Genomic DNA, 21,770 nt, shown 5'->3' on the forward strand with positions numbered 1-21,770 from the left:
CTGATCTATAAGTACAGCAGAATATCATTAGGAATCCTTTTCTTTCTTTGATTTATTTATTTATTTTTCACCAAACATGTTTGGTTCTTGTACTCACTTGCATCTCAAAGGCTATCCAAATTCTTTCTTGTTTTCAAAGACTTTTGAACAACACGGCCAGACAGTCACAGGAAAAAAATTCACTTCAATACCATCTCCCCAAATTAGTCAGACCTTTGAAAAGTCATGAAAAAGGAATTCTGGCTGACAACAGCTTAAATGAAGGAAATACTTCTTTGTTCTGTGTTTTAGAGTTTTCAGTAAATTAAGTTGGCAAAGGTGTAGTGGAGTTGAGCTAATCAGCTCAGGGGACCCAGGTTACTTATGCCTTCCATAGACTGTAATAGTTAACTACCCTCTAATCCAGCAGTTTGTAACCTGTGGGTCAAAAACTTCTTTGCAGATTGGATGACCCCTTTACAGGGGTCACCTAAAACTATTGGAAAACATAATTATTTACATTATGATTCACAACAGTAGTGAAATTACAGTTATGAAGTAGCAAGAACAATAATTTTATGGTTGGGGGGGGTCACTACAACATGAGGAACTGTGTTAAAGGGTTGTAGCATTGAAAAGGTTGAGAACCAGGCTGGGCAGTGGTGGCACACGCCTTGAATCCCAGCACTCGGGAGGCAGAGGCAGGCGGATCTCTGTGAGTTCGAGGCCAGCCTGGGCTACCAAGTGAGTTCCAGGAAAGGTGCAAAGCTACACAGAGAAACCCTGTCTCGAAAAAAACAAAAAAACAAAACAAAAACAAAAAAAAAAAACAACAAAAAAACAAAACAAAACAAAAAATCAGGTTGAGAAGCACGGTTCAAACCAGTCCTCACCTTGTGCTTTTCACCTCTTCTGTATAAACTGTCCTATGTCCATCAATGGAAGAAACAATTAATTCCTTATGTCCAAGCTCTCATGATCTAATTTTCACAGCAAACACCCCACACACTGATAAACCTGCTATGTAATTGATTAACTTCTAGACACTTCTTCAATCACTGAAGTTGAAAATAATCAGTACATATCACAAGACTCTTTTATCCATATGACCCAGTCAACTCTCAAAACCCCTTCCCCTAACATCGTCACAGTAATAGTCAGAAATCTGAAATGTGGGTTTTAGAGGAAGTACATCTAGAGCATACCAAGTCTTCACCTTTCAATTTTGGGTCATTTTTTTATTTCCTTGTCACTCAACAAACAAGTGAATTTTATATAAAATAACAAAATACTTCCCTATATCTAACTCATTATTAAAGAGATTGGAAATAAAAGTTTATTAAAGAATTGTAAAAAGTGAGATGTAGTTAGTGATATTTACAGCAAAAGACAAGAAATTCAGAAAAATCAAAGTACTTCTCTTATGGAGATATTTAATATTCAGAATATTTGACAATGTTTTAGATATTGATAATTGTTTGAATTTGGCTCCAGTACAGAGACTGAGGAAGGGAAGTGTAGGTCAGAATTAAATCTGTAAACAGGTTGAATTTCTTTAAGAATTTGGATTAATGAATCAATAGAATTATAGTAAATACTATTTCAATTTAACAATATCTGTGTGTGTGTGTGTGTGTGTGTCTGTGTGACTGCATGCATTAATCTAAAATATCAGAAACTGTTAAGTAGTTTCTCCAACATACACCTCGAATTTTATGCTCCATTTCCTTTCAAACAACTGAGATACCTGACATTTATTTTTAAAAAATCAGGAATGTGACAAATGTGCCCAGGTATCAACAACATTGGCATAATGCTCTAAGTATTCCACAAAGTAACATTATAACAAATAGAACTTGGAGCACCGAATCAAAGGGGCAATTGCATCCAATAAACAAATAAAGAGGATGGAGCCTCAAAACACAGCTGAAGGCATGGGAAAGCCAGCAAACATCTGCTCAGAAATATGTAAGCAGTCCTTCATTTGGTTGGGGCTAGGGAGTAAAAGGAAGAAATATGGAAGACCTGACACAAAGTTACAACATTAGTTAGCAAAATAAGCCAGAAAATGATCCATGTGTATATCTGTTCCTTTCGGGAATGCTGTGTAAATATTGATTCAACAGGAATGCATAGGTCAGTTCTATAAACCTCAATGAAACAATCCTCCATTCAAAAATAGAAATGGAAAGGCGATAAAAGAGCAATAAAAACATCATAAAACAACTACAATGTTTTTTAAAAGCACCATATATATATTGTTTAGCTCGATAAGTACATTTCTAAACGATTCTTGGGGCCAGGGGCAGAGATGAGTATAAAGTATTTAGGTATTAGACAATGGAGAATCAGTGCTTGGAGAGTGTGAGGAACTATGAAGAAGCAGCAAAAATATGGTTGGTTTATGGTTATAAAATCATGCCCCAGAGATCTCATTAAGAAAGAAAGAAAAAAAAAAACCAACCACCCAAACACTCCCTACCCCCAGAAAACTATTACTTTAGATTGAGTAACTAAGAAATTATCTTACACTTGATTTTCTACAACTTGAGGCAATTACAATTGTGACTATGGATCAATATGAGATGATACAGGAGTTTTGAGGGCTCTGATAAGATTTAGAAATAGTAGATGGGGTGGGATGGATTGCAGAGTGATGGACAGAGCCCAGTAAAAGAAGGCTCTGGGAGAAACTGTCCTCTTTTACAATGAGGTATTTCTCTCTAATACAGAAAACAAGTACATTTTTTTCCATTAAACAATTGAGCAAACTTTGCTGAAGTTATCAATGTGACATAGACCAGCAAAACCAAAGAAGAGAATCTCAGTAGTGAGGTTGCCTATATCACATCGGTCTGTAGGCATATGTATGGAAGATTATCTTCAATATTAATTGAAGATAAGAGAGCCAAGCCCACTGTGGGTGGCACTATTCTTAGACAGATGTTTATACCTTGTTTAAGAAAGCTAGCTATGCATAAGCTTGTGAGTGAGCCAGTAAGCAGCATTTGTCCATGGTTTCTGATGCAAGTGTCTGCTTGAGTTCCTCTCCTGACATCCCTCAGTGACGGGCTGTCACCAGAAAGTGTAAGCCAAAGAAACCCTTTTCTCCTCTAAAAATGAAAGAATGAATGAGCCAGAACAACAACTCCAAAAACCAAAAATAAATACCAGACTGGATTTTACTGCAGGCAGCTTTAAAGGTTCTGGAAGGAAAATTCTTTCATGTACCTGGAGGAGGCTCATACTGATACCAGGTTATGCCAAAGATATTGTTTTATTTATTCATTTTTGTTTACATGTAGCTAAACAGGGACTTCAACTATGGTGAAAGAAAACATGAAAGGACACTAAAGGAGCTAGGCTAAGCATCATGACATTCATTCATAGAGTTTATGTAAATATTTCTTTAACTTTATTTCTCTATATTGAACTGAAGAGGGTGCAGTGCTTCAGAGCTTGAGAGGTTTTGGAGAGTGATGTTACAGAATTTTAGAAGCTCTTTGGTTTCTACAGCTTAAAGAGACACTTTGCTACTGGAAGCCATAGGGTATCAACTATATAACCTGATGTCCCAGGGACCAAGCTGGAGCCTGCTATCTCCCTGGATATCATAAAGGAGAAAAAAAAAAAAAAAGCAATGGTGTTTAGATGCATACAGTCACTGCTTTTGCTTTTGTTATGAGACCCTGAAGGAAACTGAAAGAAGGATTATCAGAGCTCTCCTTGGAACGGCTAACATACGCATGTGGTATCCACACAGAAATGATATGATTTGCTGTAGGAGGGAGTAAAAAGAGTCCCGGAAATATGGTCTTAATCTATTTCATTGAGAATTATTTTTTGTTCATTTTCTGTGTTTTCCACAAAGAAAAAGATCAGGAAATGCTTCAGAAAAGGTGGTTGTTCAACTCTCTAAGGGATAGCAATAATTTCATCAACAGACCATACATATTCTCCACATTTGTCAAGCACTTATCTCTAACTCCATTCCTTGATTTTTCCTCTGTTTGAATTCTTACTCATCTGTAAAAAGTCTTATGTATGCCTTATTACCAAAACAAGTGATGTTTTCAATCCCCATTGTGTAGCTGTTCTATTTCTTGTCCTCTGTATCCAGACTACAGTTTTTTTTTTAATGTGTGTATACATGTATGCCTATAAATGTCTATACATTATATGTAAGTGCATAAACTTTAGGGACACATGCATATATAATATGAAAACCTTAAATGATTTTGAACTATATTGTAATATTTTTCTAGAGTAACACCTGTTTATTTTGGGTCTAACAATAGCATTTTCATTATTTTCTACTCTTACTATTCATAGTACACAGCACACATTTATTAATAGAAATCAATTGACATCAAAGTCAAATTCTGCAAGTGTTTTATGAGAGGAAGAAAGATTTGATACATTTTATGGTATTATATTTGAAAACGCATGAAGACTTTGAGTTAAATGAAATTATAAAAATTACATGGTGAAAAACAGGAACGGTTATTACTATCATTTTTGCATTAAGAATATATTGTTCTCTACTGGCAAAGAGGTGCGTGGCAGGAAGATCATAAGTATGAGGCTAATCTGGGACACGTCTCTCGATGCTGTCAGAAAAGAGAGAGAAGTAGTGTGGGAGAGAGGGAGGGAGGGAAAATAATGTTATTCTTCATATCTAAGTGTACATTAGGTATAAATTTGGAATAATTGGAATATGATGTATATATAGTTTAGTGGGTAAAAGTGTAAATAAAACTTTTAGAAATAGAAATTTAAATACAGTTTTCTCCGCAACAGGAAGCTGGATCACATTAAACATCTGCAAATTATGTTCAGATGTAGCATTAGTTAAATCAGTAAACGCATGCCACCATTCCCAGTGGCAACTTGTAGAATATCCAAATAGTGTCAAAAATAAAGCTTAAAGAGAAAAAGAAGAAGAAATAAAATGTGAGGCTATTGTTACTAAATTATTGTAAAAGTAATAAGAAGGAAGGGAATTGTAGAAACTTTCTAAAATGGATTCTTACACATGTATAAGAAGAGATTAAGTTGAGCAATGCTTTTAACCAGAGGTCAATAACCCATTCAGACACAACATGTTAGCGAATAAAAACGCAAGTACCAGGAATGAGTTATGTTATTTTGAGGGGTTTGCCTGTAGAATACCGAAGAATCACCAAACATTACAGGCTATTGCCAAAGCTATTGGTTAATGTCCATACCTTGACAGTAAGACCCTGTTGTTGAAGACATAACACATATCAGTCATAGAACATATAGGAGTCTCAACATGGTACTCATTGGAACCTTTGTAGTAGTAGATTAAGACTATTACTACTATTCCACTAAATGGGAATACTATAAAAATGACTCCTAATGACTTAGTGCCACACCATAGATTAGTGTATCTTTCAACTGTCACCATAGAAGCTTCTTCTTGCCATAAGTGGCAATTAACACAGAGTCCCATAACTGGTCAAGATGTAGAGAATATAGGACTATGGAGTGCTCAACACTAAGTGGGATGTCCACATCACGGGACACCCCACAAGTCTCAGGAATACTCAAGGAAGAGGGGCCAGAAGGACTGTTAACAGCCAGAGGTGGTAGATGGCTACAAGTGAACAGTGTTTTCTGGACACATCAGGGCAGTTTTACATATGGACACACAGGTATGGTGACAACATGCACAGTATTTGCACAGTCTCAATCCAAGTAAAATCTCAGCATGGAAAACAGATGTAAGCATGAAGCCACATCCCAGTTGGAGGAGCTGTTGATGTCTGATAGCTGCTGGGCGAGGAAGAGGGAGATGATTTAGGCATATGACCCCTATGTGTGTGACCACACTCTGGATCAGGTCCCACATCACAAGCTATTTGGGTAAAACAAATTGGACTAGATAGGCCTAAAGAACAACAGAAACACAGAAAGAAAGACCGAGAAGTTGGGTGGGTAGGCAAATGAGGGTGTATCTGGGTAAAGTTGGGTTAGGGAAGTGAATATGATCAAAATATATTTTATGAGATTCTCAAAAAATAAAGAAAACATTATTTTAAAAAGATAGGGAATGGTCAGGCCGTGGTGGCACATGCCTTTAATCCCAGCACTCAGGAGTTAGAGGCAGGTAGATCTCTGTGAGTTTGGGGGCAGCATGGTCTACAAAGCTGGTTTCAGGACAGCCAGGGCTCTACAGAGAAACCCTGTCTTAAAACAAAAACAAAACTAAAATAAAATAAAAATAATAAAAAAATGAAAATAAAATGTAGAGAATGGTATTTATGTAACTGGTGAGGAGCTGTTTTGGAAATCAGTCATTTGGGGGTCTGTCCTGGGTAGTTTTCTGTAAATTTGACCCAAGCCAAAGTCATTTTGGAAGAGGGAAACTCAGTTGAGAAGAATTTTATTGTGATCAAACATTTTATTGTGATCAAACCTGTGGGCATCTTTTCTATTACTAATTGATGTGGACAGGCCCAAACTATTGTGTGGGGTCACTCCTGGACAGGTGATCTTGGGGTATATAGGATCATGGGAGGCATGGCCGGAAGCTGAACTCCTCCTTTGCATCACTTCCTGTCACTGGGTTCCTACTATGAGTTCTTGCCTTGGATTCCCTCAGTGATGGTGCTGATGGACTGTGAATTGGAAGTGAAAGATGAAAATAAACCCTTTCCTCCCCAACTGGCTTTTGGTCATGGTGTTTTTTTTTTTTCCCATAGTAACAGAAATGCTAAGACTGACAGTCTTAAAAGGGAAAATCTGAAAAGAAGACAGTATTTCTGAAGACATAATGGGTCAAGTCCAGAGTTCCCAAAGTGGGTAAAACAAAAGAAAAACAAACAAAACAAAACAAAACAAAAACAAAATCAGCTATAGTTGAGGAATTAAAATATCTCATAAGCTTTAAGATTGTGCTAAATTACAAGTCAGTAGGGGTGCCAAATGCCAGTCTGACAATTTCTGCAGCATCACTGTCATCGTTGAATTTGCTGATTAATCGTTCTTAAGTTCAAAACATAACACCACAAAATAAGGCAATAAAGACAGTAGGTGACTTTTGAAAGTTCCTTTAAAAATGTCAGCTTGAATAAGACAGTAGGTGACTTTTGAAAGTTCCTTTAAAAATGTCAGCTTGAACTAGAAGATATATACATTTTTCAATATGGGCATTCCACAGCTGTCTAAACCTCTAGTCTAAAACCAAGGCTTGGTCTCTTGACAAATGTCCACTGCCAGGAAGAGAGAAGAGGATTATTTCTCCATAGCTATGTCATAGAAATATACAGCCCCCTTCCTACTGGAGAATGTTTTCAACTGTTGGAATAAAACAAGAGGGAGTGAATAGGAGGATAATTGATGGGGGTATTAAGTATTTGATGTCTTCAGTTGTTGGGACTGGGACGTTGGAGATTTGTAGGTAACGAGGACTATCTTAAAAGTCCATCAAAAGAACAACAGGAACTTGGGGCCGAAATGAAGGCCTTCCTGCATGGGTAGGAGAAGATTGTGGAGAAAAATCTACTAAAACTCATTTTGTTCAAAAATACCTTGATGATACATAGCAATTTATCTATTAAATTAAAAATAAACTTTTAAAGTTGATGCTGCAACCTACATTTGGAAATCCATTCATGGCTTGCTCATGGTTTTTGCTTTACCTACTTATTCTATAGTCAAATCATTTTTTACTTTGAAATAAATCCCAATAGCTTTTCAGAATCTTCACTGCTTCCATCATGTGCTCAGACTCTATCAACTATACTCCTTGTTTATCTCTTAGCTTCTATTTATATCCTTTTAGGGTTAGTCTACCTATTACTCAGAGAGATGATTCTTAAATGCAAAATGTGGATATTACTACTGTGTTCCAAGCACTGAACATTTTGTCTCTTGAAAAGATATACTACATGTGCAATTCCTCAGAAATATTCACTTCACTTACTTTTTAAAATCTGTCAGGCTTCCTGTGTGTGCTCATATCTGTCTTTCCCTATGGTCCTCTTGATCTGTTGTCACATTGTTCTCAGTCTTAAAGATGTTTCATATATTCTTCCTTACCAAAGTGTAATTATGCCATTAATAGTAATGTAAGTTTGAGATAGGTTCTTGTGTCCTAAAGAAATGTTTGATTTTAATAGTCAAGTTCATCAGTCAGTCACTCTACAACTCTGCACATCATTACAGAAATAATCTACTAGCCAACAGTCATATATATGGCTCCAAACAGTCTCCTCAATTTAAACATTTTCTATAGCTTTATCTTGAAATTTAAGGATATTTACCATCTTCATTTGTGTTCAACTACACATATAGAGCATAACAGGCATCACCCATGGAATGTTTTTCTTATCAGGACTTGCATAGAATAGACATTCTGGAAGTCATTGATTTTAGTTGGGATTAAGTCATCTGAGTACTTCTGAAGTAGCCAGAGGTGTGTTTTAGAGCTTTGATTCCATCCAGTTTGTCTATGAGCATATTAGCACCACCCTTGTTTGAGTATTTCTAGCAAAAAGCATGTGCTGGGGATTGAATCCCCACTGCAACTGTGTTGGGAGGTGAAGTCCTAGGAGAAGTGATTAGGCTGCAAGAGTTCAGAGTTCAAGAGTGATGCCCTCAAAAAGAGACTGATGCTGGCATCACAGAAGGATGGGGATGGCCTGTGAATAAAAGGGCATGTTTGCTTCTCTGTTGATCTCACATCCTCTGCAGCCTCTACCAAGGGACAGGGCATTAAAATGGCTCTTGACTCATGACAACATGTTAGCATTGGACTTCTTGCTTTCCAGAGATGGGAGAATGATTTTTTCCTCTTAAGTTGCTGTGTTACATCAGTCAAAACAAATAAGGGCACCACTATCACATCACAGCACTCCAGTTTCTAAATTCTTACAAAAATTGTTAAAATATATTCAAACAAGTACCCTTCTTCATCTGTATTCTAAAACTTCACTTTCTGGTTACAACATGGATTTTTAAATAAGTATGTAACCTTCTATATAATAAGAAGAATCCTTGGTAAATTATTAATGAAAATTGCAATCACTTTACAAATTAGATTTAAGGCATATGATTGTGAATATATGAATACTTTTCCTCTTTAAATACTATTTATAGCTCCTTTTGTGAGTACATTCCATTGGCTTTTGATATTTCTTTTTTTTTTGGTGAAACTCTATTCTCTGGGTATGACACAGCCATTCCTATTTTGAAATCTAACTGATTATGTTTAAGACTAAGAGACCATCCCAAAATGGACTCAATTATCATTCCTCTTGAAAAAGCCTGAGCACTCATAATTCTCTTAAGCAACCTTCCTCCAACTCTAGACATAAGTTGTTGATAATGGCTTGGGGAAGAGAGGTGATTGCTCAGAGATTAAGTTTACCTAGGTCCCTGTAATGAGCCCCAATTAAACTAACCATCTCACCAAACTAGTTTTAGGTGGGATCATTTATACGGTCTACTACTGCACTCTCTATCGGGGTAAATTAGAAATAGATACCTCAGGAAATATGCCACAATCTAATTTTACTTTCCCCATAGTTTGCTCAAGTTTACTGTTAGATTTTGTGAAGACCTTTTGTGGTCTTTAGAAACTTTGTAAAGTTGCCAATGGGTTTTCAATTTACTTCAGTAAAATTTTATAAAACAATTTTCTTGTAAATTTGCTTATGATCTCAAAGAAACCTGATATTCCTTTGGGAATTATGTTGCATCCTTTCATTCTGTCTGTTAAGTTTGATTAGTATACAGTTCTTCACAAATCAGTCAATCTTGGTCAACATGATTACGGTTGACTACGATACAGATTTTGGTTCTGTTCCTCTATACAATCAAGGGTTAATTTCTTTCATCACACAACATATTTGTCACTAATATTACAGTCTCTTTTTTTATCATGACTAAGTGAAAAAAAAATTCTTACAGGCAGGGCAAGTTGGTAGTCTAGGGTTTTGTGGTTGGGTTGGTGTCCAGGTTTCTCTTTCTGTGTTTTCAGAGTGCCTTCTCACTCTAAATAGACTAGAACTTAGAGGTGTAGGCCCCATGCAGGCACCAGCTTGATCTCTCTGCATCCAATGAACTGTGTGGATACTATTCTCAGCAATGGGGCCCCACTGTCAGTTTTGAGAGAGCAACCTTCTGTCTTAGCATCAACCTCGGTTGTTCAGGGATTTCATAGAACTCTCCTCAGCCAATGCCTCAACTGAATGTAACCCAGTCCTACCACTGGACACCTTGCCTGATTACAAAAGGTGGCCAGTTCAGACTCCATGTCCTCCATCACTCAGCGACCTTACTAGGGTCATCCTCATAGATTCCAGGAAGTTTCCAGTCCACTAGGTTTCCACACCACCCACCAGTGTTCCCTGATTCTAGCTGTCTCTGCTGGCACTCTCACCTTCCGAGCACTTGGAGGAGTAGCCAACCAATGTTTAACTTGAAGTCCACATTGCAAGAGGGAGTCTATGCACTATACTCCTGTATGGCTAGGAACCAGACACTGGATAGGTCAGAGACCTAGGGTAGAACCAAACAATACTGACAAATAAAGAAAAGAAAAGAAAAAGAAAAAGGGAAGGAGGGAGAGTGAGAGGGAGGAGAGAGAGAGAGAGAGAGAGAGAGAGAGAGAGAGAGAGAGAGAGAGAGATGATTCCTAATGATATTTTGCTATACTCATAGATTATATAGATCAGAGCCTTGTCCAGTCATCATCAGAAAGGATTCCTCTGGCAGCAGATGGGAGCAGATACAGAGATTTACATCAAGACATTATGTGGAGAGTGAGTCTAAATGGGAGGTCTCCTTAGGGTCCCTAGCCTAAAAGATCAGGGATCCCTGATGAAGAGGGAGAAGAAAAACTGGAAGAGTCAGAAGGGATGGAGGGCACCAGCAGAACATGGCTCACCAAATCTACCAAGCAGGGCACATATGGGCTTACAAAGACTTAAACTGTAAGCCCAGGGCCTGCGTGGGTCTGCACTAGGTCTCCTGCATGCATGTTATGGCTCTTAGCATGCTGTGGTTTTGTGTGTGGAATTCCAAACAGTGGGATTGAATATATCTGACTCTTTTCCTCCTGTTGGGTTGCCTTGCCTAGCCTAGATTTGAGGAGTTTTGCCTTGCCTTATTGTACCTTATTTTCCTGTTTTTCTATCATTCCCTAAAGGCCTGCTCTTCTAAAGGGAAAACAGAGAAAGAGTGTATCTGAGGGAGAGTGGAAGAAGGGAAAGCTTTGGTCCAGATGCATTGTAAGAGAGAGAAATCTATTAAAAAAAAAGAAAGAAAGAAAAAGAAACAACCTTAGATATATATCCTTTTTTAATTTATTTAATATTTTTATTTTATAATTAACTTAATTTTACATATCAGGCCCGGATTCCCCAGTCCTACCACATCTCACCCTCCAGTTCTCCCCTCCCAATCCACCATGGGCTGGCTTTTTGGAGCCTGGGGCCTATGCTGGGACACTTTGCTCAGCCTTGGTGTAGGGAGGAGGGGACTGGATATATATGCTTTTTTGCCTGTGTTCTTCCTAAGCTTTAGGATCAAGAGTCTCCAGTATTTTAATACTAATCTCCATAAGTCTGTGAGGTCTCTGAAGCCATATTTGAGAACCATACTGTTAAGAGCTGTCATCCTGTGGTGTTCTTTATGAGTCTTCCAACCGTTAAACACAACTGTGTGAGTATGTGACTGTGCCTGTGTGTGTATGTAAATATAGTTGCATACACATACACAGCATGCATGTGGTGTACAGAGCACAACTTCTGTATGTACTATGTCAGTTTTGTGGCTCAAACACAGTTCTTCAGGCTCAGCAAATTACAGGCTGAGCCACTTCAGTGGTCCACATTTTATTCTTTTTTCGCTCTGTTTGCTTCTCTTTGACTTTGATGTGTTATCCAAATAGAAGTATAAGTACTTCTGTGCTTTTTTTGTTAAGAGAAATCAAAGCTGGATATTATTTTTCTTGATAGCGTGGAATATAACATTCATTACTTCTTTTTATATCCTCACAAATAAACCTGAGGTCATTCTAAGGTCTGATTCTTGAATAAGAGTTAATGCATTTCTCTCTGAATGCTTATAGAATCATTCATATTCTCGGTTTTTACATTTTAATTTATGGCATAGTTCTTTGTTGTGTACAGCCGTTCTCTCAAAACTGTGATGTGCTCACAAGGCCCTTTGACTTTGCAGTCCCAGTGTTTCTGCCCAGGGTAACAACAGTGAATTTTTCATTGATGTCCCTCAGTTTCATTGCCCACATTCTATCTTTCTGGAACTCCTACTTATGCAAATAGTGATCCCAAGGGAATTTCCTTTTCATCTCTTTGTGTCTTGGATCAGGTTTTATCCCATATCTTTTGCTTTATTTCCTTGTGTTTACTATAGTTAAAATCTCTACTGAGATTTTAATGTTGGTATCAGGTTTTAAATTGTCAATGATAACTTTTCAAGTTTGTTTATGTGTGTGTTTATTCTACAGTCACCTTTCAGTAAGGTGGTATTCTCTGATCAAGAGGAAGAATTGAGTGCTCTTTTTATATTATCCATATAATGAGCTGGTACTCATTCTGTCCAGCTATGGTCTCTTGAAGTTGCTAGAATATTACCATAATGACACTGTGTGACTTTCCAGGCTGGGTAAGAAGAGGTGAGGAAGCCTCTGCACTTTAAGCTAAATTTGTATACTTCTCCAAGTCCCTATGATAACAGTTAGTTGTGATACTCTGATGCCACAACACTGTTACACAAACTATGACATACAGAATCAACATGGAAAAGCAGAGACTGCATAAAAACAGATGGCCAGAGCAAGAGTGAATGGTAAACAAAGACAGAGACAGTGAAATGCAGCCAGACCTCAGATGTCCAATCTCCGCATGTCCAGTGTAACTGAAATTTCTTGAGAATTGTTCATCTAGATACAGACAGGTAAGGCTTTGTCAGTATCATGATCTAAGTATATATTCAAATGATATACAAAAGCAGTAGATAGTGTTGGGCAGGCATGGCTGGATAAGAGAGTGTTGCTAGAGTTTTCCTGCCTTGCCCACAGTCAGGACAAATCTTTGTCACCCGCCAGTCCCACAGCCGCTCAGACCCAACCAAGTAAACACAGAGACTTATATTGCTTTCAAACTGTATGGCCGTGGCAGGCTTCTTGCTAACTGTTCTTATATCTTAAATTAACCCATTCCTATAAATCTATACCTTGCCACGTGGCTGGTGGCTTACCGGCGTCTTTACATGCTGCTTCTCCTGGCGGTGGCTGCAGTGTCTCTCTCCCCTTCTTCCTGTTTCCCCAATTCTCCTCTCTCCTTGTCCCGACTATACTTCCTGTCTAGTCACTGGTCATCAGTGTTTTATTTATATAGAGCGATATCCACAGCACCTCCCCTTTTCTTCTTTTTTTTAAAAAAGGAAGGTTTTAATTTTAACATGGTAAAATTACATATAACAAAACAATTATCGAGCAAGAATACAGTTACAATATTAAAGAAGATGTCCTATCTATCATATATTTGTGAGTTTAAGGTTTTATATCTAACTTATCTTTTATCATAACTGAGGAAATTACAACTATCTAGTCTTTAACCACATCAAAGACCTGAGAAGGAACATAATGGTACCTTATTGAGAAATGGTAGATGAATGTAAGCAACTTTCGGGAATCTTGCAAGAGTAGACCAAAACAGCTGGCAGCCTGGACAGTCACCTAATGTTTTTTAGCATTGTTGGTGCATTCAAATTGGCTACAGGCCTAGAGTATCTGACAGACCATTTTTAGAAGCAGGAATTCTGAGAGACCATCTTACCCTGTCTTGGCAGAGTACAGTGGTCGCTTTCCTTGTGTCCCGCTTGTCCAGAAAGGACAGCATTATATTTGGACTGTCAGCCATCAAGGCAAGGGCAGTTCTTTGCCCAGTAGGCCATTTTGTGTCAAAAATACAAACTTCCAAATGGAAATGTCTTAGAAGCCCAACATTCTCTCGGGATCAATTGGTGCAGCCAGGAGCAATTGTGTTTCATGTCAACAGAATTTTAAGTTATTTAAATGCCATATTCTCTAGGTCTATGAAGTGTTTGAAGATTACCTATCTATCTGAAATATATCTATGTATACCCAGAAGACTTAACTAACATGGCTACAGATATGATTATCATAGATGACTAATTATTAATCTATTTTTAATTATCCATTACAATTTTAAATGAGTTACATAAACATAATACCTCAAACAAGAATATATATATACAGTATAACAAAATTAACTTCAAGTTTGTATCAATAAACTAAAATTTATACCAATGTAAAACATTTTAAACAAGTTGTTCTTTAAAAGTAGGTTCATTAATCTACCCTTTTATCTTATCATCTCCATATCCTCCTATATATCTATATCATATCCCCTTTTCTTTTTTAGAAAGAGACCACATTTATAATCAACCTGTTTTAAATAAAAATATTGGTTTTTCTCTGTCCCACACCAGAGGGCTCTTCTGATTTGGGACACAAGAATCTCTTAACCATTTTTTTTAAAGCAATATGTCTGGGTTTAGAGGGGGAGTGAGCCAATTCCACCTCTAAAGCCAGCTTGGTATATTTGGGAATTTGGGCATAGCATCTCTTACTACTTCCTGCTGGAGGGGGGCGCTGTATCTTATGGGGACGCAAAGAAAATTTTAGGCCTATGGGGTAGTCCTTGAGGCTGTATTGTGTGAACCAGTTGCCTTGAAACCACTTTGGATGTTGGATCATCTGGGCCATGGTGTCATCGGAGACCTTTCAGGGGGTCTTGGCTGGTGAAACCTGATGTATCTTAATCTGGAACAAATCCATAGCCTTTGGCTTTCTGTGGAAACAAAAGCAGAACCTCTTTTCCAAAGTAACATATCCTTAAATCCAAATTTTGAAGTCAAGGTACCTTTAAAATTTACATTTTGGCATAAGTGAACAGCTTTTATAATTAAATGTTTTTCTTTAGTTACGAATATCAAAGACAACATAATCCAGATTTTATGTGTGATAGCCATCTTTACGTGGCTTATTACCTTCACTGTTTTTTTAAACACTTTATTTTTAGATACTATTTGTTTATATAACGGTATATATTTTTTTCTTTTAAGTCTATGTACATTTTTACATGCATTATAAACTATTTTATCTGAATCAGTCTTATTGCGAACTTATTGCTTTAAACTGTAGCCTTTTAAGCCTGAAACAGCGCTGTGGCTGCTGGCTCTTCCCACTTCAGCTTCCCAACATGGCGGTGGCACGTTTTGAGTCAGCTCTGGGAGCCATCAATTCTCAGTAATAGTGGGTCTATGCTTCTTAGCAAAGCAGGGTGTAGCCCAGAAACCTCTTTTTTTTTTTTTAAATACTAGTAAAGACTAAATCTACCACACAGCATAATGTGCCACTGGCAGACGCCTCATTCCTGCCATACTGCTGGTCAAACACACACGCCAGGAACCCGCCAGTGTTCAAACCTGCGTTTTGCGGTGTCTAGCTGCCCGTATGAGACAAGAAGCAGGAACCTGGTTTTGGCTCTGTTTAGAATTGGTTATTAAATATTCTCAGGTTTAAGGTGGAAACTCGAGCCGTTGGGCGCCATTTGTTGCTAGAGTTTTCCTGCCTTGCCCACAGTCAGGACAAATCTTTGTCACCTGCCAGTCCCACAGCCGCTCAGACCCAACCAAGTAAACACAGAGACTTATATTGCTTTCAAACTGTATGGCCGTGACAGGCTTCTTGCTAACTGTTCTTATATCTTAAATTAACCCATTCCTATAAATCTATACCTTGCCACGTGGCTGGCGGCTTACTGGCGTCTTTACATGCTGCTTCTCCTGGCGGTGGCTGCAGTGTCTCTCTCTCCTTCTTCCTGTTTCCCCAATTCTCCTCTCTCCTTGTCCTGACTATACTTCCTGTCTAGTCACTGGCCATCAGTGTTTTATTTATATAGAGCGATATCCACAGCAGAGAGTATTACTAAGTAATATGAACCCCATATACCTGTAGTTTCAGTTGTTACAATATTTTTATCTCTTCCAAAATATTTTTTCTTCATATGATTTTTACTTCTTTGATAATTAGTAAGAGCTTGCCTCAAAATAACTTGGTTAGTAACTAAACTAGTTACACTAATTTTTTTTTATTGCAGAAAAAATTATACTGTGCTACTTTCTTTTAAATATCCACTTTTACTTTGTAAAAATGAAGTCAAAATTTGTATTTCATTACAAGGCAATTTTGAAAATCTTATCATTTATTTTAAAATCTGATAATAAATGTACAAGTGAAACTCTTTAATTTTGTGAAGTCCTTTTATTTGCAACATGGTGATTTTTCCTGAGCTTTGGAAACTTTGTCATTAATTTATTATCTCTGCCATTCATAGTCATTCTTTTCCCTCTTTTCATTGATCTACCCCATTCCCTCATTTATAAAGTTTTACTGGACATCAAGTTTCGTTGGCTTCATTCACACCCTATTTTAATAATTCTTGATATTTTCCCTCTCTCTTAGGTGGGTGTGATTTAGTCACCCTACATTTTTTCCTCTCTATTTTGTGTTCTTCTCAGACTGATGTTCAGTTTTCAATGAAACAAAACCCCCAACTTTCATTGTTCGCACTGGAGGGGCAGGGTCTGCAGTATGATCCAGAATCAGACATCCAGTAAGCACGCAGTAGGCCAGTGTCACATTTCACAAACAGTGAACTCAGGAACTGCCCAAAGAAACTTCTGACATTACCAGTTTTCCTAAAATATCAACAGATTCTCTCTGGGAACGAAGAAAGAGATTTTGTGTTTTTGTTTCTCAGATATCACTGGGGAGTGTGTTATTTCATCTTTATATTACTCTGGGTGTAAATTAATCTAAGTGAATTGGTTGTTAATACCCAGAAATGAAGAAATGTGAGAGATTTATGAAAAAATTCTCTTCTAGCACAGCTAGCATATGTCTGTTGGGATCGGAGAACTTCAACATAAACAGCACAAATGGGGAATGTGAAGATGAGATTTCATACCCCACACCCGGCACAAATATTGGGCTTGGCACTAAGCACTCTCATCCATTGGGGGAAGCCAAAAATCACCTCTGGGAAGATACATCGTTGGTTGTTTTCCTTATGTTAATAGTGGAGTAGGGAGCTGGCTAGAGACGAGTGGGAATCTAAACGACACAGCTGCAACTGCGGGAAACCTAAACTGAATAAAAATCTGAGTTCAACTAAAGGTGGAAATACCCACTTCTCCGTCAGCTTTGTTCAGCACTCGTCTTATCAGGATGTAGTACGACCATGATTGACGTAAATTAGCATGCCGACCCAATCCACATTACTTCTAAATAAGCTGATCCTACTTCGCCCTCTACATTGGATATGTCATCCATATTTCTTTCTGGTTCTAATCCATACCTGTTTTGCAGTCATTTCTCTTAGAGGAAAGGAAATAATCAAGGGTAAATAGGCAAGCATGGTGAATGAAAGCTTCCCTCTCAAGCACAGGGTGCAGATGTATTATAGCAAATTGAACTTTACGTCTAATTGCACAAAAGACAATCACAGCTTGCTTTATGTAATTAAATGAAATGTAAGAGCGAGTGTTGTGTGAATTTATATAATTTTACTGAAGAAACCCTACATTTTGAGGTTATGGAGAAGATATAAGCTGCACTTATTTTATTATACATATTACCTCAGGAAAAGTTTTCTTTATGATTTAATTAAAATTAGAGTTATAGTCTATGTATCCTTCTTTATAGAAAAATACTTTAAATACTTTATACTAATTATTAAACAAAGTTTTTGATTGAGTAGATCTTTAACAAACTAATGAATAGGAAATTTTACAAATAATTTAGTGCATAGAAATTATTAGTAATAGATTAAAATGTTAATAAACATTCATAGAATACTTAATATACCTATTAAGACTAAACCACCAATTTCTTATGGTTGCCTTTTAAAAAAAGAAAAAAATTAGTTAAGTATAATTTGTTTTTCTAATATTATGGCAACTATAATGTTATGTATTGACTTGATCCCAGAAGTTATTCACAAAAACATTTTATGTATATCACTAATTAAATTAAAATTTAAACCAAGTGGATACATATTAATGTGAAAGTTATTTTAACATTTTAAAATGTTTAATAAGAACATGTAATTGATGGTATTCTCTCCTTTAAGAGTTTCAAGACCATTTCATTGTGTCTATCAAAATTCTATGAAAAATGTTATGTATGTGGAGACAGTATAGGCAAGTCTCTTCTCTGTTAGTATTATAGTCTGCCATTTTAAACATAAGATAAAATAGGACTAGAAATATCCATTCCATTGTGGATGCAACTCAATTGGCAAAATGTTTGTTTAGCATTCATGAAAGCCATGGTTCCAATGAAGCATGGCTCAGAACCAGTCTGGGTGACACACCCAATAATCTCAGCACGCTGGGTGTAATCCTCACCTACATAATAGGTACTTGGCCAGCCTATACCATATAAGAAAAGTCTCAACAAAAAAAAAATCCACTTCTTTTGAATTTTGTTCTTATTTCCTATACTTCAATTTATATGTTTTCTCATTGCCTTGGATATTTCCTAAACTGGTTCTTTTTTCTTGTTTTTGAGTGTCTGGATGATTTCTGTGGGGAATTTCGTTCATTTTGGTTTTGATTCATGGTTTCATTATAATTGCTGAGGCTGACCTTAAACTCCTTGTGTAGCTCAACTTGACTCCAAAGTCATTGATTCTCAGCAGCCCTCACTAAATGTTAAGACTATAGACATGTACACCCATCCTGGGCTCTTTAAGCTGCTCTTTACATTGTGAATTTTGGCTTTTTTGGTATCATTTTAAATTTAATTTTATTGCCAATAGAATTCTAATTTTTTTCCTGTATCTGGTTTTAATATCCTCCACTTAATCTGTGTTCTTTCATGGTATCTGATTTTCCATTGCCATTTGATGTTTTTAGTCAAACACCACCAATCGCTGGCTGAAAAAATAAGTCCTCAAAATAATCCCATATAATTTCATGCTTAATTTCATGTGTGATCCCCAACCCTTTTACACACAAATAAAGACAACACACCATTAAAACTCCATCGCTTAATTTTATGTTTTCATTTAAATTGTTTGCTTGCCTTCTTTAGTCATTAGTCAAGCGAAAAGCAAATGAGATGATGTGCTAATTTCTAGTCAGGAAAAAAAAAAAAAAAAAAAGAAGAAGAAGCCTAAGGTTACCAATAAGCATCTCTGAGAACAAAGAACTATTTCAGCATCTGCAACTGATTTTGTTCCAATAAATTCCTCCCTGCTGAATTTAACAATTACTTAAAAACTGGCATAGTCACTAAACACAATCAGATGAATAGAGAGGATTAAATAGTCAAGAAATAATGCTTATCAACCTCTCAGTCAAGAACAAAGTTTAATTGTTTTAACCCCCGAGATCTTTACTGAAATTTCTGCTGTGTATAAAACTTTGAACATAGTTTACAATTCAAGTTATTATCTTTTTTAATAAAACAAAACATGAGAATAAAATGTTCCCTACATTATGTCTTTATGCCATGTTAAATAAATCAGGCTTTGTTAGAAAAAAGAGAGGGGAGAAACAAATGATAGTTTTTATATTGAGAGTGGCAAGTACATTGTGTGCCAGAGACCACACACTGCTGAAAGAAAATTTATAGGACTTTGAGTAGGCAGTCTTGACAATTTCTTAAATTTCAGAGTAAACTCCAAGGTTAACTGTATTTAAGACAATGCTTACATGTTTATCACTATTTACATGGTGATAAAGAGGATTTTTACATGCAGATGCATGCATATATGTACAGTGATTACAAACATATTATATCACTTAAGTAGCAATAATTTTTTTGCATAGGGCAAAATGGTGGTAGACTTTTTGTGTAGTTTAAAATGTTACTTTAAAAGTATTGCAGTCAATGATTTTTTTTTTTCTCATAAAGTCATGCACTCAGTATGATTGATTCACCAATTTGGAAGCTTTTCCTGGAGACCATTTTTTTTTTTTTTTTTTTTACTCTCTGCATTCCATAGTAGCCCTTAGTTCTTAATTTAGGGCTGATGCCAGAAGCACCCCCCTTTCCCTGCCCAAAATTCCACTGGTGTCCTCATTGATCAGCCACAGGATGGAACAAGGAAAAGGAAGAGGGAGTTTTGTAACTATGATTTAAAAAAAAAATAGTTTAAAAAATCACGCTAATGCTTCCATGGTTCACTTTATCAGTGCTCACAAATAAAAATGCTGTTAAAAGGTGAGTATCACAGGAATTATTTTTACACTGTTTCAAAGAAATAAATAGGTAAATAAAGTAGACTGTTAATATTTTACACCTCTAGCAAATCATCCCACATTTTTATATTTACTAGAAAAATTTCAGCACAGACTTAGGATTGGCTAGATGTCTTCTGAAAGTCACCCAGGATTCAGACATAAGTTTGAGTAATCAATGTATGCTCTGGTATATAAAATAAGCATCCTAAATGAGTTATCTTGATTTTTCTTATCAAGTAAATGCATACCTATGAGATCCATACATTGATCTTTGATCAATATCTAATCAACTGCACTTCCTTCAGGAATTTTTGCCTTTTACTTGAAAAATCTGTGTGTTGTTTATAAAATGCACAGCATGTCCAGTCACTGTAAACACTTCATGGGACAGAAAGAAAAGAGCAGTTTTGCATGAAAATGAAATAGATGAAAACTGCGGGATTTTTAAAGAAAAGAGATCCTTATTAAAGGACACCGTGAAAACAAAGCTCAAAGTTTTTGAAGAAAGAAATGTCACATGAGAGTTTAAAAGTAATATTAAAAATGAGAAATAGATAGTTCTGATTTTGAATTATTTAACTTACTAAAATGTCTTTCAAAATGAGTTCCTTTCTTTTACAGATCATCTATATTTGTTTGTATATTTTTCCAAACTAGAAAATGAATTAAAGGAATGAACATAGTTCCTATGTTTTAACATGTGACTTTTAATCTGTTTGCTCCCTTTTATCACCACTCTGAAATGAATTTTTAGATTTGAATATTTTATCTATTAATCTATAAACATGCACTATTCATTTCCTATTCTTAATTTATACTACCAGAGTAATTTTTCCAGCAATATTGATCTCACTTGTTCAAATAACTGTGGGATTCATTTGCTTTATGTTGATTAATAAAAATAGCATACTGATGCTTCATTTGAAATTATTTCTATTCTGTGTGTTTCAATATTCAACATATTTCCTTTAATTTACACAGTTCTTGAATATTAAAGAGGCAGAAAAGACATGAAACAAAAGAAACTAACCAGGAACACTGTACCAGCTGAAATTTTAATTGTTAATAACATTGCAAATTTTATTTCTTTGGATTTGATTTCCTATTTATATAATTAAAATAGCATCAAGTACTACATAGTCTTTGAAAAAAGTGGTATATATTTTCATTAATGTATGACAAAAGTTTTAAGAATTGGCAGCCTCTGGATGAGGTTTGACAAGCATTAGAGTATTTTTTACATTCATCATCAAATTTTGATTTCCAAAAGTGTAGTTTGCTGGAATAGATGTGATAGTTTCCTTTAAAAATCTTTGGTAAATTGAAACTCAAATATTAGGTATTGGGAGTTGTGCAACCTAGTCTTGGATCAGCAACGGGTTTTCTAGGGGCAAGGCACCTGTAGAAACAGACTCTCAATTGGCAGGGACCAGTAGTCCATGGGATAGTCTAGT

This window comes from Peromyscus leucopus, chromosome 11, assembly GCF_004664715.2.
Source record: "Peromyscus leucopus breed LL Stock chromosome 11, UCI_PerLeu_2.1, whole genome shotgun sequence".
In the NCBI taxonomy this organism is placed as follows: Eukaryota; Metazoa; Chordata; class Mammalia; order Rodentia; family Cricetidae; genus Peromyscus; species Peromyscus leucopus.